Source organism: Falco naumanni, chromosome 1, assembly GCF_017639655.2.
Source record: "Falco naumanni isolate bFalNau1 chromosome 1, bFalNau1.pat, whole genome shotgun sequence".
Classification (NCBI taxonomy): domain Eukaryota; kingdom Metazoa; phylum Chordata; class Aves; order Falconiformes; family Falconidae; genus Falco; species Falco naumanni.
In genome coordinates this window covers 20,336,700-20,351,465 of record NC_054054.1, presented here as the reverse complement: position 1 = coordinate 20,351,465, position 14,766 = coordinate 20,336,700, and the positions used below count along the sequence as shown (strand labels likewise).

The following is a 14,766-nucleotide window of genomic DNA, read 5'->3' as shown; positions in this document are numbered from 1 at the left end:
ACAAAATAATGAGTAAACTCAATTTATTTATTTTAACACTTTTTTAAAGTGCTCCACCACAGTTTAGGGAAAGAAGGAAAACATTCATTCACCCAAAGCAAAAGAAAGGTGGCTCACGTTGGGCTGAACAATGAGGCAAAGGAAGACGTGTGGTCAGTAGACACTGCACTCCAGTTATTCTTAGCTGGAGGCTGGTCCTCTGGCGGCTGGCAGAGATTCGAGTCTCTTGATGGTGTCTTACTTTACCCTGGGATCCTCATACAAATTTTAAATTTGACCTTAGGCAAATAACCTTATTTGTGGCTCCCCTATAAATAAAATGGAACCAATGGGACTTGCTTAACATAGAGGAGTGAAGAGCTTTTATTTTGCAAATGCATAAGAAACATTTGGATTTAAGACTCTATAGCATGTGCAGTACAATAACAGGATGACTTAGCATCTTATTAACCAAATTAATTGATGAGCCTTTTTTAAGTAAATGGTGAAACGAAAAAAAGCTTATGTTAGAGTAAAACATTGGTTTACTTTGGTATGATGATTTAAGACATGTTATTACTAGAGGTGGTCTTAAATACAAGTCTCGTGGTATCCTTAAGCTACAACTCTTGGGACCACCTCGTTCCTTATACTTCTTCCTCTGAGCGGGAATGTTGCAGCAGAGCACAGTTCAGCACTACATGCTCCATTAAAGGAGCTTATATAGCATTCTATAGGCCTATAGGTCCAGTGGGAACCTTTGGCAGACACAAAAATACTTTGGAAGACTGTGGGAATGCTGATGACCTGACAATGATTTATAATATTGCATTAGAAAAATAAATACCTGTATAATATGGCAGAACCTGTCAGGATGGATAAAACAAAGATTTGCCAGTAACTACGCTGCACAGCTTTCCAAACCACTGAACCTGCTGGTTAGCCGTTAGCCTAGGCCTCTATTTCCTCTAAACCCTCATAAAAATTTATTGCAGATGGGTACTAAGAAACTACAGGAAAAATCCTTCACTGTTGTAATAGCATCTCTGCCCTATGATAGTTTTGCAGTAACTTCCCCACCCCCTGCCCCCTCCCCCAGAAAGAGAGTTTTATTCCAGCCTGATGTGGTTTAATCCTCTCTTACAAATGGCAACGAAAAAAATTTATTGGCCTATCTGGGATAGCCAAGGGATGAAGTACCAAAAAGCTGTATATGAACAAGAGAGACTTAAATCACACTTGCAATTGCAGGCACAGTTTCAGCTGCTGTGTGAAGAGCCCTGACAGTATTCTCAGCCCAGGTATTATTTTGCTCTGGGGGCTGATGGTAACTAACTGCCCAATATATCAGAACAAGACAGTTTTGTGTAATTTGGCTTCTCTTCTACCATGTATTCATCAATACATTGGGACCAAAAAAAAGCACAACCTGAAAGCAAACCTGGGTGACAGCATGATTTGGAGCTGAATGAAGGTTGGAGTAATGGGGCAGGGTACTGGTACACTGGGGGCCAGGACTTGGCATGTTCCACATCCTTTTGTACCGCTCGTTGAGCAGGGAGGCACGACAGGTCCAGCTTTGAGATCCAGCTGGACATGCTGTACCAATAAATCTCTTCTTGTACTGGCGAACCTCAGCATAGCACAGACCTGGCACTGCTGGCTGTACACTTGTACACCACTCATTTGTGTTGTCCCAAATGCAATGGGTTTACAATTAGATACTGGGAGCTGTGGGCTGCAGTCCCCCACCATCCATGGGAAGCCTGCTTGTCCCATCCTGCTGGCAGGAGCTCTGCCTGCCCCCAGGCTCTGCTGACCTGGAGCAGGAGCCCAGCAGAGCCCTGAGCTGTGCCAGCACCTGCAGCAGGCAGTTCCAGGGGCTGGGGTGAACAAAAAGTGATGGTGAGTGTCCTGTGCTTTTATGCAGTCATGTGTGATGGCCCGGCTCTACTCTATAAAGTACAGTGCTGCTCATTTCTGAGCGGTACGCGACTACCTAGGCTCTCTACAGGAAAATAGTTAAGCTGTGTATTATCTGATGACATGAAGGCAGTGGTTTTGAGAGAGATGTGGTTCCAAAGCCCTGATGTGTCCCTTTGACCCTGACACAAGTACCCGCCTACTTGTAAACTTAAAGATGACCAGTCTAAACCTTACCGACTTCAAAAGGCCTATTGCACAGCTTCAGGATGTGCACCCGAGTACTTTATTTGCAGAACCAAGCTCTTGCCTAGCCAGATTTTTGAAAACAGATATTTATCATCATAGAGGTAGGAGTTAAAGATCCACAGGGTAAGTTAGCCTGGGGTAACAGTTTTTTTCTTTTCCCAAAGGAAAATCTGGAGGTTACTAACATAGTATGTGGGTTTACCAAAATGTTTCTCTGTGTGCACACTTTTTGCAAAGAATGGACATTATCTATTTTTATTTCTACTTACTGTAATGTGCTCGTGAATCTACTGGGGAATTTTATTATGTGGAATTGGGGTCTGACTCTTCAGCCAGTAAAGTCTGAGAACTGAAAGCTGCATTTGCTGGAAATATCAGGAATTGGGATGTGGCATTCAGGACATGTGGAATTACAAATACCAGTAATAAAGATCTGTTCAAGCTGTCTGAAATTTTTCCAAATATTTATTGGTATGGGTTGTCTGATCACATATCACATTTTTTTCATTGGTAACAACAGTTCTTTGTCATGAAATGTGTATGAAATTTAATCTTATCTTCTATATTGTTGTTAGTGCTTTTTAAAAAAAAAATAAAATTAAGCACTGAAAAATGCGAAATAGGAAAGAGGACTCTTTAAATGTGAAAAAAAAACCATGACAAGCATGTACAAACATTTTGAGAACTGATTGGCATTCCATAATGAATAGCATGAGAATAAATTATAGCAAATGAAAATCTTATTAAAGGATATTGAAAAGCATAAAATCTCCTTATTAAAAAGCAAGCAATAGGACAAGTGGAAGAGTTAACCAAGTATCTGATTCATTTATACATGCCTTGAATCACAAGGTTGAATGTATAGAGATGTTAGTGTGACTTTAATATTGTAACTATTTTCATTAAGAGATTACAGATACAAAGATATAATCTCTTCTTTCATAAGAGAACGCTTTTTGCTGTATTATTAAGGTTACAGATTTAAATAAGTTTTACACTGACTGTGAAGTGTGCTTTGTGCCTTCCTGGCGACAGTAGGTTAAATCTTGAGATAACCGCTTCAGACTGGCTGCATACTTAGTATTTTTCCCCTTTCACAGTTGTTAAAACTTTATAGAGCTTCAAAACATATCCAGATGGACAGTAACTGTGACTGCCACTTATGAAACCAGTATAATCTAGCACAATACACAAAGTAGGGTAAGTGTGGAAGGAAAACAAGTTCTGAATAGAGGACCTCCTTGGAATATTGGATCAGCCATCAGACACACCAATTCTGTTTAGACAGGCCTGTTATACACACCCAAATGTTCTGCAAAACAAAGCACACCCCAACCTTTCACCACTGCAACTCCTAAACACTTCTGCCCAAGGGTGGTCTTCACCCTGCTTGAGGCAGTATTTGTGCCTACATCTTTATTCACAAAATGAAACATTGGTTTCCATAGTTTTTTGGCAAAGCTGAGACACATAAACCATGTTCTTCCTCTCAGAGGAATATCGTATCTTGGCAGTTTTATTCGGGTCTGACCTTTTCAAATATGCAATAGCAAAATATGAACAAATAGATCACTGTACCATTGCACTGCCATTCTGTCTTGTGTGTGAAGCCAGGATTATCATGAATAACAACATAACCATAGCAGAGAACTTGGTTGAGATAGAACTATTGTTATTTGAAATTATAGTCTTTGTTCACTTGTTGGATAGTATCTGTGAAATGCCCCAAGTAACAATATATAGTAGCTTCTATAGATTTTTTTTTTTTGTGCTGAGCACAAAAATAATAGATGCTTCTTTTGCATACATCACAACAGGATGATTAGGTAACGGAGCCATGAAATAAGAGGTGGGGGGGGGGAAACCCTGCCAAACATTGGCAGATTTACAGCAACTAAATCTATGGCTTCATTAATCACTCCAGCTAGAATGGGTGCTTAATTCAACTGAACTTAATTTTAACACCTATTTTTACTTACGCGTATGTTGGCAGAGACACATCTTAGTGCAGCAGGCATTCTCAATTAATTCCTTATTTGTCAGTCTTCATAAATTTCTATCTTAAAAGCTAATGATTAAAAAGATATTTTTGGAAACTGCAATTTTAATTCATGGTATTTCATGCCCTTTCCTGCCATTCTCCCAACTCACTGTAGTTACGTTATGTATTAAAACCTGGGTCCGACTGTTTAAGTTGCATACCTGCTGCTTGTGGAGAGAGTGTGTTTTTAAATATATTGTGCGAAAAGGACAGTGCCTCTTAACACACTGTAGTACTTGCTGTGTTTTAGTTTGCTGTTTTGCAGAGATGATTGCTTGCCGTATGTCTTAACACAGCTTACTCTTCTTTTCCAGAAAATTGGCTAAGGGAGTTAAGGTTGTTTAATTTTTGGTTTTGGTATTTCTGTATCATGATTAGAGATCGGCATGTGAAGTATTTAATTAAGCTGTGAATATTGCTGTGTATTGCTAAGTTAAACAAATGCAGCTATCTCTGACTAGCAAACTTTATTAAAGGTAAAAAAAGGTTAGGTAAATCCAAAATAATCTTGGAGTCTTTTAACCAGCTGTAATATATCCGTACATTGTTCTATTGAATAAGGAAGCTATCATTAAGGCTTTTGTCAAAACAAAGCAAAGCAAAAAAGAATCTGTTATTTTTGTTTGAGTTTTCTTCACGTTGCAAACAAAGCTCCAGCCTTAGCATTTCAGCTCAGCTCCATTTTGTACCAGAGGTGACTGAGCCACTTGAACAGTCGGTTGCATGTAAATGTGCTGAACAAGAACCAGATCATAAACAAAAGCACGCTGGGGCTTCAATAAGCAAAGCACAAGAGCAGAATATTAACCATGAATCCTGGTTAGGTAAAAATTCCTTTTGCTTCGTCATGGCATATAACAAGGTTTCATGCCTCTCTTTTTGGCATGTCTGGTGCCACAGACTCCCCAGGAACCTTATTTCATTCAGATTTCTGCTTCTTAATGAGCTGATCTTCAGAGGAACAGCTATTTACTGATTCATTGCTGGGTTACACCTTTAGCACATCATTTTTTCTCTCACAATGGTTCGTGAAATAGAGAATCAGGCAACTCAGACTACGAGCAATTGCAAGAATGCTTATGCAGCCAACATGGGATTCCCTCATTTAGCTGCAGAAATTATTTAAAAAATTGAATAATCCCTTCAAGTGGCTTAAGCACTGATCAGGGACTTGAGGGTATGTTAGAAAATACACTATATTGTTAAACAATACTGTTTTAAACATCAGTATACACAAAAAATGATAATAGTGATTTAAACATCACTGTTGTCTTTACACCTTGTGGCTGTATCTACTTCAGACCTTTTTTGAGTTTTCAAGCTTGCACCTTTTGAATAGGAGAAGACCACCATGTATGGGCTAATTGTTAAAATACATTTCCTTCACCCATTCATTCTGTCCACAATGCTTGCAGGTGTAGAAATGCTCAAAATACACCTTTAGAAAATTATGGCTGTACGAGAAAGACCAGGAAAGGAGAGAAAAAAAGAGATTTTATGACTTGACTCCTCCCTGTAGCTTAGGCTTTTTAGGTTTTGAAGTCTTGATTTTAAGTTTGACTGTTTTCCCAAGTGTCCCCTTGAAGGCCAGCTACTTCCCAAATTTATCATGTTGACCAAATAACCAAAGATTGCTTTGCTAGATAGACATCAACAGTTAATACATCAATTTTTAAATACTTGTTTTCCCTCTGTATTTTTGCACTAAATTTGCTCCTTGAAGCAAAATATAACAGTTCAAAAACTGTTGGAAGCATTGAGCTAGCTAGTATGAAAGGTACGCCATGAGAGTGTTAACTCTTGGATATAGTTATTCAATATTATCGTTGCCCTCTTTTTCTGCTGACATGATGAAATACTGATGGTCAGAAAAAGAGGATGTATTTCATTTGGGAATTAGTATGCTCAGTTGGAGGGAATGCTTTTCTAAATGTCCTTCAGTCAATGGTGAACTTGAGGAGCTGGATTACAGTATAACGTATTCTTGTGTCAGATAGATCTGTTTAAATCTAGGTGGTCTCTGCTGATTTCCTTGAGGTTGGTTGAATTTAATTCTCAGTAATTCAAATTGGAAATGGTCTATGTAACTAACAGACTCCGTGTAGCACTGTTACAAGATAACATAAGAAAAGCTTGGCTTAACACAGAATATAGCCACAGACTAGTGAAAATAACACATTTGAATATGCAAATGATGTTCTCTAACAAGAGTCTGAATTAGTAAAACGTGAATCTGAAGCCATAATTGGCATGATTTTTCCAAATGAAGGAGAAAGATTTAGGATTACTGAAAAGATGGGTTAGTTTTGTCTCCATCATCAGACTACAAAAATAAAAAACATCAGAAAGATGGAGAGGAGAGAGGTATTTTCCTGAACTACAGCTACTCAGAAACCTTCCTGTCCTCTCTCCTCCCAGCCTTTTCCTTTCAGGTCCATTTGGACAAATATCAGTCAGTCTCATTACTTTAGTCTTTTTTTGCTGATGTTCTGTGGGTTTCCAGTTTATTTCTGCATAACCTGAAAAAATCCTATTTGCATCACAAGCTGACCAAAATGTTCTCTAATTATTTCTCAGGAGCTTTGCTTCATTCTCTGAGTGGGCACAACTGCATTGCTACACTGAAAGACTTGTCAACACTCCCATTATAGATGTCTAATTTTGCAGGATACTATAACCCAGCTGACTTAATTGCATAGAGCTACAATTCATGTTACAAGATTTCAGGAAAGATGCCAGTTATTTAACATGCTTACATTGAAATAACTTGGCGCTTCCCCCCCCCCCCCCCCCTTTTTTTTTCGCATGGCAGTGGTGTCTCAAACGTGATAGGGGAAAAAAAAGCAAATCACAGCAGAGTCAAAAATTGCTAAGCTGCTCTTGTCAAGGTAACCCTTCATTCCTATCTATGAGTTTCCTTTCTTAGCCACTGTTTTTTAGACTGAGCATCTGTCATTCCTAATGCCTTCCAGGGCAATTTAGTACCCAGCTGCTTTCTTGGTAATGTCTTTGTTTCTCTCACTTTTAATCCTCCTGTGACTTTGAGGACTATCATCTCAAAATTAGAGATGATCAATGTTTTAATGGCTTACTAGAACATAAAAGTTTTACAAAGAAGATGCTGAGGGATACCCATTGCTTCAGCTGGGTACCACACAGCACCCGTGTGTGGCCCACACATGACTTCTGTCACTATGAGTAGGTACTTCAGGTACTAATTGGATATCAATATATTTAGCCCTGGGCTGTCTTCTGCCAGTGGTTGGGGAAAGCACACATTAGCCTCTTGTGAGCAATGCTGTTGCCACTGCCAGGAGTTGCCCCCTCCTCCTCATGAAGGTAAGAAAGGTATCTCCCTACTTATGGGGCCTTCAAAAGTTCTCAGAGCATTTAGACTAGGTTCAGATAAAACTCTGGCTTCTGAGTATTTATGTATGAAAAATCTTTTAACTATTTGAAAATTGTCAATAATATCTTCTGCATTTGTTCAGTCCAAAGGGATTTTAAAAATTCCGATCAGAGCAGCTGAGGGTGAGAGAAAGTTCAACCCTTATCGGTCATCCAAATTTGCCGAGGCAGTTTTATAAAAACAATGAAGTGAATGCAGAAACTAAAATCCAGGACCACTTGGTAATGCTCTAAGCCAAAAACAAAACAGAAAAAAGAACAGGCATTGCTACTATAGCTTACATCATATGTAACTTAAATGAAAGGGAACAGGATTGATATAAAGTGTGTGGGCGAGGCAGGCAGACACATGGCGTTGGAGATACAAGGTCAAACATGAAAATCTTTCTTCCAAATTGAAATTCAGGGAATTGTCAACAAGTCCCCATCCATGCAGAATAAGTGAAAATGTGATTGTGAGGGGCCTGATGATAATCCTAGGACAAATGCTGCTCTCCTTCAGCCTGGCGTCAATTCAGAAATCTTCTGGCTGCATTGGGACTGCTTTGCATTGCCGTTCAGTAGAGCTGGAGCAGAGTTTCACCCTGTATCATAACTCGTTTATCCCCACAGCAAATGTATGCATCTGTTTTTGTATTCAAGTTTTTTCTTATGCAGTTCAATAGTTTCTTGCTGGTAGCCTCAGGGATATTTAAAGATGAACCTTTTTACCTACAGGACCATAAAAAGAGACGAGCTAACAAGGCACTATGAGGTGTTACGGCAAAGGTGATGAGGTGTCTTTACAGGACCTCTGCAAAGTGCTTGATACCCTGAGTACAACAGGCAGAATTCCTCTTCCACCAGTGTCTTGAGGAAGATGGAAAAACAAAGCTTTCCCCAACCATTGCTCCTCTGCGCACGTGTGCACAGGAAATCTTGAGGCACCATCTGCGGCATGTTAAATGCTCTGTGCTCAGCCAATGTTCCCAATTCCCGGCTGAAAACGCATGGAAATCCACTGTTGGCAAACCTGAGGCTGTCAGGGATTTAAGCCATTACACTCAGTCATATTTATATTCTATTAATAGTAGATCAGTCTTAATAAAGACAAGCTTCACCACTAGTTTCAGTTACAGTCTATGTGGTATAATGACATTGACTGCTATAGAGTGCATATGGAAATTTCTCACCAGTGGGAGGGCATGGACAAATTCTTCACAGCCACCTTTTTATAAAGGATGGATGTATTAGCCTCTTTTCTTGCCAACGAGATCTAAGGAACTTGGCTTCCAGACTCCTGAAATTTGTCTTGGCCAAATTTACCATTGAAAAGTCAGTAAGCAGCACTGTGCTCATTTGCTGTTTAATCATTATCCAAAGTACCCCACCAGGCTGTTACATACATCTTGCATCCAGCACCCTTCTCTGGGAAAAAAAGATCCAGCATCACCAGTCGCTGCTCCTTGTGTAGGACAAGCAAGATGCGATGGGCAAACATGATTCTGCATTCTGCTTGTATTTTACTTTTTAAAATTAGTCAGAATATTTTCTTCTACATTAAAGCATATGTCGATATTTCCAGAGGTTAAACGGAGATTACAGTTTGCTCTTTTCAAATCAGTAATCTGGAGAAAAGTGTATTAGAAGAAGAAATAAATACTTTAGAAAACAAATTTTATACGGGTGACCTGCTATTTCTATGTAGATTTTTAAGTTAGAAGTCCAGTTAAAGGGAAATTTGTTAGACCCTCCTTCCTGCTGTAGAAATTAGAGGAATATTTTGTAAAATCTAGATCTGCAATCCAGAAAGCAACTTTGCAGCCTCTTCCCTGCCTCGACCCCTCCAGCCTCAGAATCCAAAACTGAAGAGATTCTAAGGCTGCAATATGAAAATAAGTGTGCATATGGCAGCCCAGGAGATGTGCCTAGCTCCCAACTAGAGCATTCCCAGAGCCTTCCCTGAAAAAGGTTCTCTGAAGAGTTTCACCTGGCAGACCATTTTGGGCAGGATGCACGTTTTCTGTAGATCACCTCAGAATCATAAAAGAAACATTCTTTGCTAGCTGAAGCATTAGCTGTTAGCAAGAAAATGATTCTGAGGGTGCAATGTAGAGAAGGAGAGTTTTAACAGAGAGGATGACATGGGTCGGCTGGCAATAAATACAATGTACTCTGTACTATCCCGTATTTCCCAGATTGCCGTCACAGAGCTGCATTTGCTCAGGGCTTTGTTTCAGAGAGACCAAGATACGCGTAGGGGGTCTCCAGTGGTTTTTGCACAGATGAAGCTTTGCTATATTGACCCTAAGCACTCAGCTCTCATCATGTGCTTGTGATGTGTGGGCAGAGGGTTTTGGACCTCATCTGACAGTTTCTACCCTAGGAAGGGAGTGGTTTGGTACTGTCACAGTACAACTAATGAATTATAATCATATGGGGCATTGGTTTATTAAGAGATGAAGGCAAGATGGAAATGAGAGCATTTCACTCAGCCTTATTTTGGAATGCCAGAGACTTAATATCAGCTCTTGGGAAAAATCACATCGTCCAAAGTCAGTTTCTTTTACTATAATAATTTTAAATTATAAGTTAAGTATTTTTAAATTATGCATATTACCTTAGGATATTTTTTAAAATAAAAAGCTTATTAGACTTTCAAAGGGATCCTTATAGTAACAGGACAATTAGTAAGAGTACAAGGTGGAAAGTATGGCAAAAACTCTGTTACAGCTTTTTTTCAGAGCTCTTTTCTTCTGTGAATTTTGGTTATAGTACTGTAGTTAATAATAAACTTCTGTGATCAGGGCTTTCACTTCTTCTGAATTATGGTCTCAACCCTCTTGGATAAGCAAGAAGGATAATAACTTTACATTAGCTCCCACCAGTTCTGTATACTATTTTACCCAACGTTTTATAAAATGCTTCCATAATTTATGAAAAAAATGTATATGTTTCCTCTGAACTGTGAGGGGAGAAATTATGTTCACTAACATAAAACACTTGTTGGATAAATAGCAGGTAACTGAAAAATAGTAGCTAAATTACTGAGAGAGGGGGTTTGCTAGCGTGCAGAAATCAACACCAGATTTCCAACAGTACAGAACTGTGGTGAGTGCTCCTCTTCTGTGTTTCCTGATTTGCTTTGTAAAAATCTGTTAATATTAATTAAACAAAATACAAAATAAAAACAAACCCCAAAGAAATAAAATAGAAGGAAATACAAAATGCATTAACATGGAAACATTAAAAAAAAAACAACAAAAATCTGTAAGTGGCCGTTGGTGGTTTTGCCTGCCAGTATAGGTGTTGAGGGTGCCAATCTAAGGTAGGAATTGTACTTACAGGTATGACATGTCAGCATTGGACCTACAGGCATTATCCAAGATGGTGTTCCATTTGCAGTATGTCTGTTACTCAGACCAGTTTAGCTGTGCTATCTTGATTAGAACCCAAGTCTCCATCGCTGCTGCGAGGCCTGTATGTGAAATGAAATATGAATTATGACCAGTATGTCTATCGGACAGGTGCTGTCTCAGCACCTCTGTGTGTTTCACCAAACTGAACATCCATGACTCCAACACTGAGCCACACAGACAAAAGCATGGAAAAACGTTGTACTTTTCCCTTGAACTGACCACAAACACATCCAAGAGCAAAATATACCAAGCATTTGTATTACGATGTTTGAAACAGTGCATTGCATTTCCCAAAGATAACACAACAGTTAATTTTCTGCTTTAGTTACAATGCTTTTCCTCAGCATCAGTTGCTACTAAATAAGTCCCTATAATTTGTCAAGGGCATAACTTGCAACAAGACAGCAATAACAATTACATATTGTTTACAAATAAGATGCCATTTTCCTTTCTGGCAGGCAGCAACGGGGTTTTAATGTGTAACATTTAGTCACAGATGCTTCCTTGACAATTGCAAGGGAAGAAAAAAGAGGAAAACAAACAGAAAGAAAAGGCAGAAAATACAGAGCAAATGAAAGATACAGCTTCCATCACAACTATTCATCTTGTGTCCCAGGCTGATTATGCAGATTTTGGCTGGATCAGACATCTCTGGTGAACCTGTGCATAGCAGTGAGGTGCTGTGATTTAAGTCCCTGCTTTGCTGAAGCATTGCCTCAGTTTCCCACAAACTAAGAGATACTGTGTGCTGTCAAGAGGCCCTAACTTCACAAGGGTCACAGCATTTTGGCATTTGTATTCTCATGAGGCAATTCAGCCAAGCAGGACAGATTTTTCTGCTGATTACACATGGCTGCTGTATCTCCAAGGTCTGCCTACACTTTTTAATAGAGTGTGTGAATTGCAGTGGACAACATTTCTTCCTTTGGAGCAAGAGATAACATACATAATCTTTCACTGATTGATTGATTTTGTGATGAACTGAAAAGAAATCTCATTCTAATATTAAAAACAGAACAAACAACAGGAATTCCCACTTCTTTGCAATGAAAACCCTTTGATATCAAGGTAATGGATACACCAGAGAGAGAGAAAGGACACACGGATGTACTGCAGAAGGCAGGACTGCCTGCCAGCTGAGAATCCTGAGCCCTTTTAAATATGAGAGCCCAATCTCTATTCTACAACTAGAAAAGTAGGTGGGGCTGAGAGAGAAACCTCCCCCAGGTCACCCAGTCACCTGCAGAGCTCTAGGGAGATCTTGGGTCTCCCATCTTTTTGTAGTTCCCCAGCCGCTGGCTAAACCCACTCTGAAACATGATGGGAAATACTGGAAAAGGGTTGCCATGCAAGTGGGGCCAGTCAAGTAAAAGCAAAAAAATTAGGGGATAAGCTTTCCAAAATGTAAGAAATAACAAATATAAAAATAGAAGACAAATGTAAATGGCACCAATCTCATTCCAGCAGATGAACTGCACTGTGAAGTGGCAGTAGTCTATCCTAAAGTAAAGGAAAAGCCAAAATGGTAGCTATGGCCATTGCTTTTTCCATGTCTGTCTTTATTTTGTCTTTTTTTTTTTTTTTTGAGCCCTCCAGCATATCTGGTGAGGGGCAATAGGCACTTTTTTTCCTGAACAGATCCAAACTGTGAGACTTTGAAAAGAGTCTGTCAGTACTGCCTCACAGCTGGCACCAGGGAGCAAGGGACAGGTGACTGTGAGTGCCTTGGACTAAGTGGTTGGCCAGAAACTAGGGTATCCACGTATTCTATGTTACAAAGAAAAAATGATATTATCACCATGTATCTTTGAAGCAATCCTGCTTACCTACAAAAGTCCTGTTCCCCGGGCCCAGGAGTAGTCAAGCCATGGGAGGTGGTTTCTTTTGCACAGCTCTGGTTCTGGTTCAGCCCTCTCCCGCTCAGCTTCCCACACTTGCTCTGTCGCAAGTCGGTTTGGACTATTTCCTCACTCTCAGCTTCTCTGCTGTTCTTCTCTTACGACGACACAAAAATCTACAGAGAACAGCTAAGCAGGTCATGACTAGTACATCTCCGTGCCTTTGTTTTGGATGGTAAAGACTGAGGTGTCTGATGTTGTACAAAATGGGTTCAGTGAATTTTTCCTCATCTGATCCCAATGCCTTTAATCTGAATGACCATCTATGCAAGCCAGTATTTACTAATCATAGCAGGTCCAAGAAATGTTGCAGTAAAAGCAATGGTCCCTAAATTTAGGTACTCTGCAAAAATTTGCAAGCTCAACTTGCATTATAATAAGATATCAGCACATTATAATTTTTAATTAAAATTGTATGCCTTCATAAAGTCTGCAGCTCTTTTCACATGGCTGTATCCAGAAACAAGATAACATGAGCTAATCTCTATAGAGAATGGGACATCGTATCCTGACCTTGGTACACAGACAGGGTTTTTTTTTCAGTCATCGCATAAACATTTCACTTGCGCAAAAAGTATTTGGCTGGCATCATTTTGTAATGGACGGCAGACTGGAAAGGGAGCAGTTCCCAACTGACAGAGCAGCCATGCTTCTTCAGAGCAGCATATGACTTGTGATAATATCGTGCTCAAAAATTCTACTAGAAAAGGTTTTCCCCAGACAGCTACAGATCAGGAGATCCTTCCTTCCTCATTATTCACCAGAAACTATGAACAAACTCCCTGGGAAAAAAGCAAAATAAAACATAACAAAGAAATGCATTTAGTTCTTATTCTGTAGCAAGTCCAGTTGTATTTTTCTCTTCCTACAATTGAGAGAAATGTTTTTGGTTTGTGTCTAGTTTCCTAACTGTGCCTATTAGACTGGTATACTAGAGGTAAAAGCAAAAGAAGAGTTCTTTTTTTAAAAGCAGAAATCTCCAGTAATAACCAACGTTTTAACTCATAGCAATGTTGTGAAAAATCATGTGCTTGTAGGTCTGAAGAATTTTTAAGGGATTATGTGCTGAGGATGGGACAGAAAAATACCAGCCAGAGTCACTGGTGCTTGCTGCAAAATTCCCACTAGTTTAAATGGAGGCAGCATTTCAAACTACGTAGCTCCTACCTACCTGAGAAATACACATAGTTTTTAATACAGGATAAGTATACATTTAGTGTGCCTTCCCACACACCATGTACTTGCTACATTGCAAATGTCTGCACAAAAGCTGGTGGCACAGCTTTCTGCAGCCATGCATAGTGCCTGCACTGTTATAGCCAGTCCATGCTGCCTCCTCGGGCATTTCCTTCCTGAGTCTGTGCCTGATGCTGATACAATTCTTCACACTGTGGGACTCCATCACGCCCTTTTCTTGGGAAATTGTTCCACAGTTTAGTAGATACTACCATAGCTTTTTTTACCCCTGACGTTCACCCTAGATTTTACTTTCCTTAATTTAATTCTGTTCTCTAAAAATCTTTTTTTTCCTCCGTGGGTATTTTAATTCCAGATAGAGTCACACTATTAGCAACTAGAAATCGGTCTTATTCCCTAGCTGGAGAGACCTAATCTTGAGCAGGTATATGTCATTATGGATTGTACTTAGGGGTCCGCTAAACCTTTCTGCTTGATTAACTATCCCTGCAGGGATGATAATTGCTGTTACATGTGAAAGTATCAGGCACAGAGCAGAGGTACGGCCCCTCTAGCAGCGTACAGGGCAGCACTGATGGGCTCCAAGAACAGCTCTGTGCAGTCCCCTGAGCTGGGAGAGAAAAGGGAACTGTGCCCCAGCTCGTTAAAACACTGAAGACTGGAACAGACCCAT

At 39.7% G+C, this 14,766-nt stretch overlaps 1 long non-coding RNA gene across 3 annotated transcripts in view; it reads right to left on the bottom strand.

The window, feature by feature from the left end:
• Window positions 1–2,598: 2,598 nt before the first annotated feature.
• LOC121083605 overlaps window positions 2,599–14,766 on the bottom strand; it is a 30,423-nt gene continuing 18,255 nt past the window's right edge. For 2 of the 3 annotated variants that reach the window (XR_005826428.1, XR_005826426.1), the window contains 3 exons: window positions 12,825–13,678; window positions 10,925–11,057; window positions 2,599–8,618 (listed from right to left, as the gene is read on the bottom strand). This is a non-coding gene — a long non-coding RNA (uncharacterized LOC121083605). Of the gene's footprint in view, window positions 9,208–10,924; window positions 11,058–12,824; window positions 13,679–14,766 lie in introns of all 3 variants that reach the window. The other variant, XR_005826427.1, reaches the window with a different exon arrangement.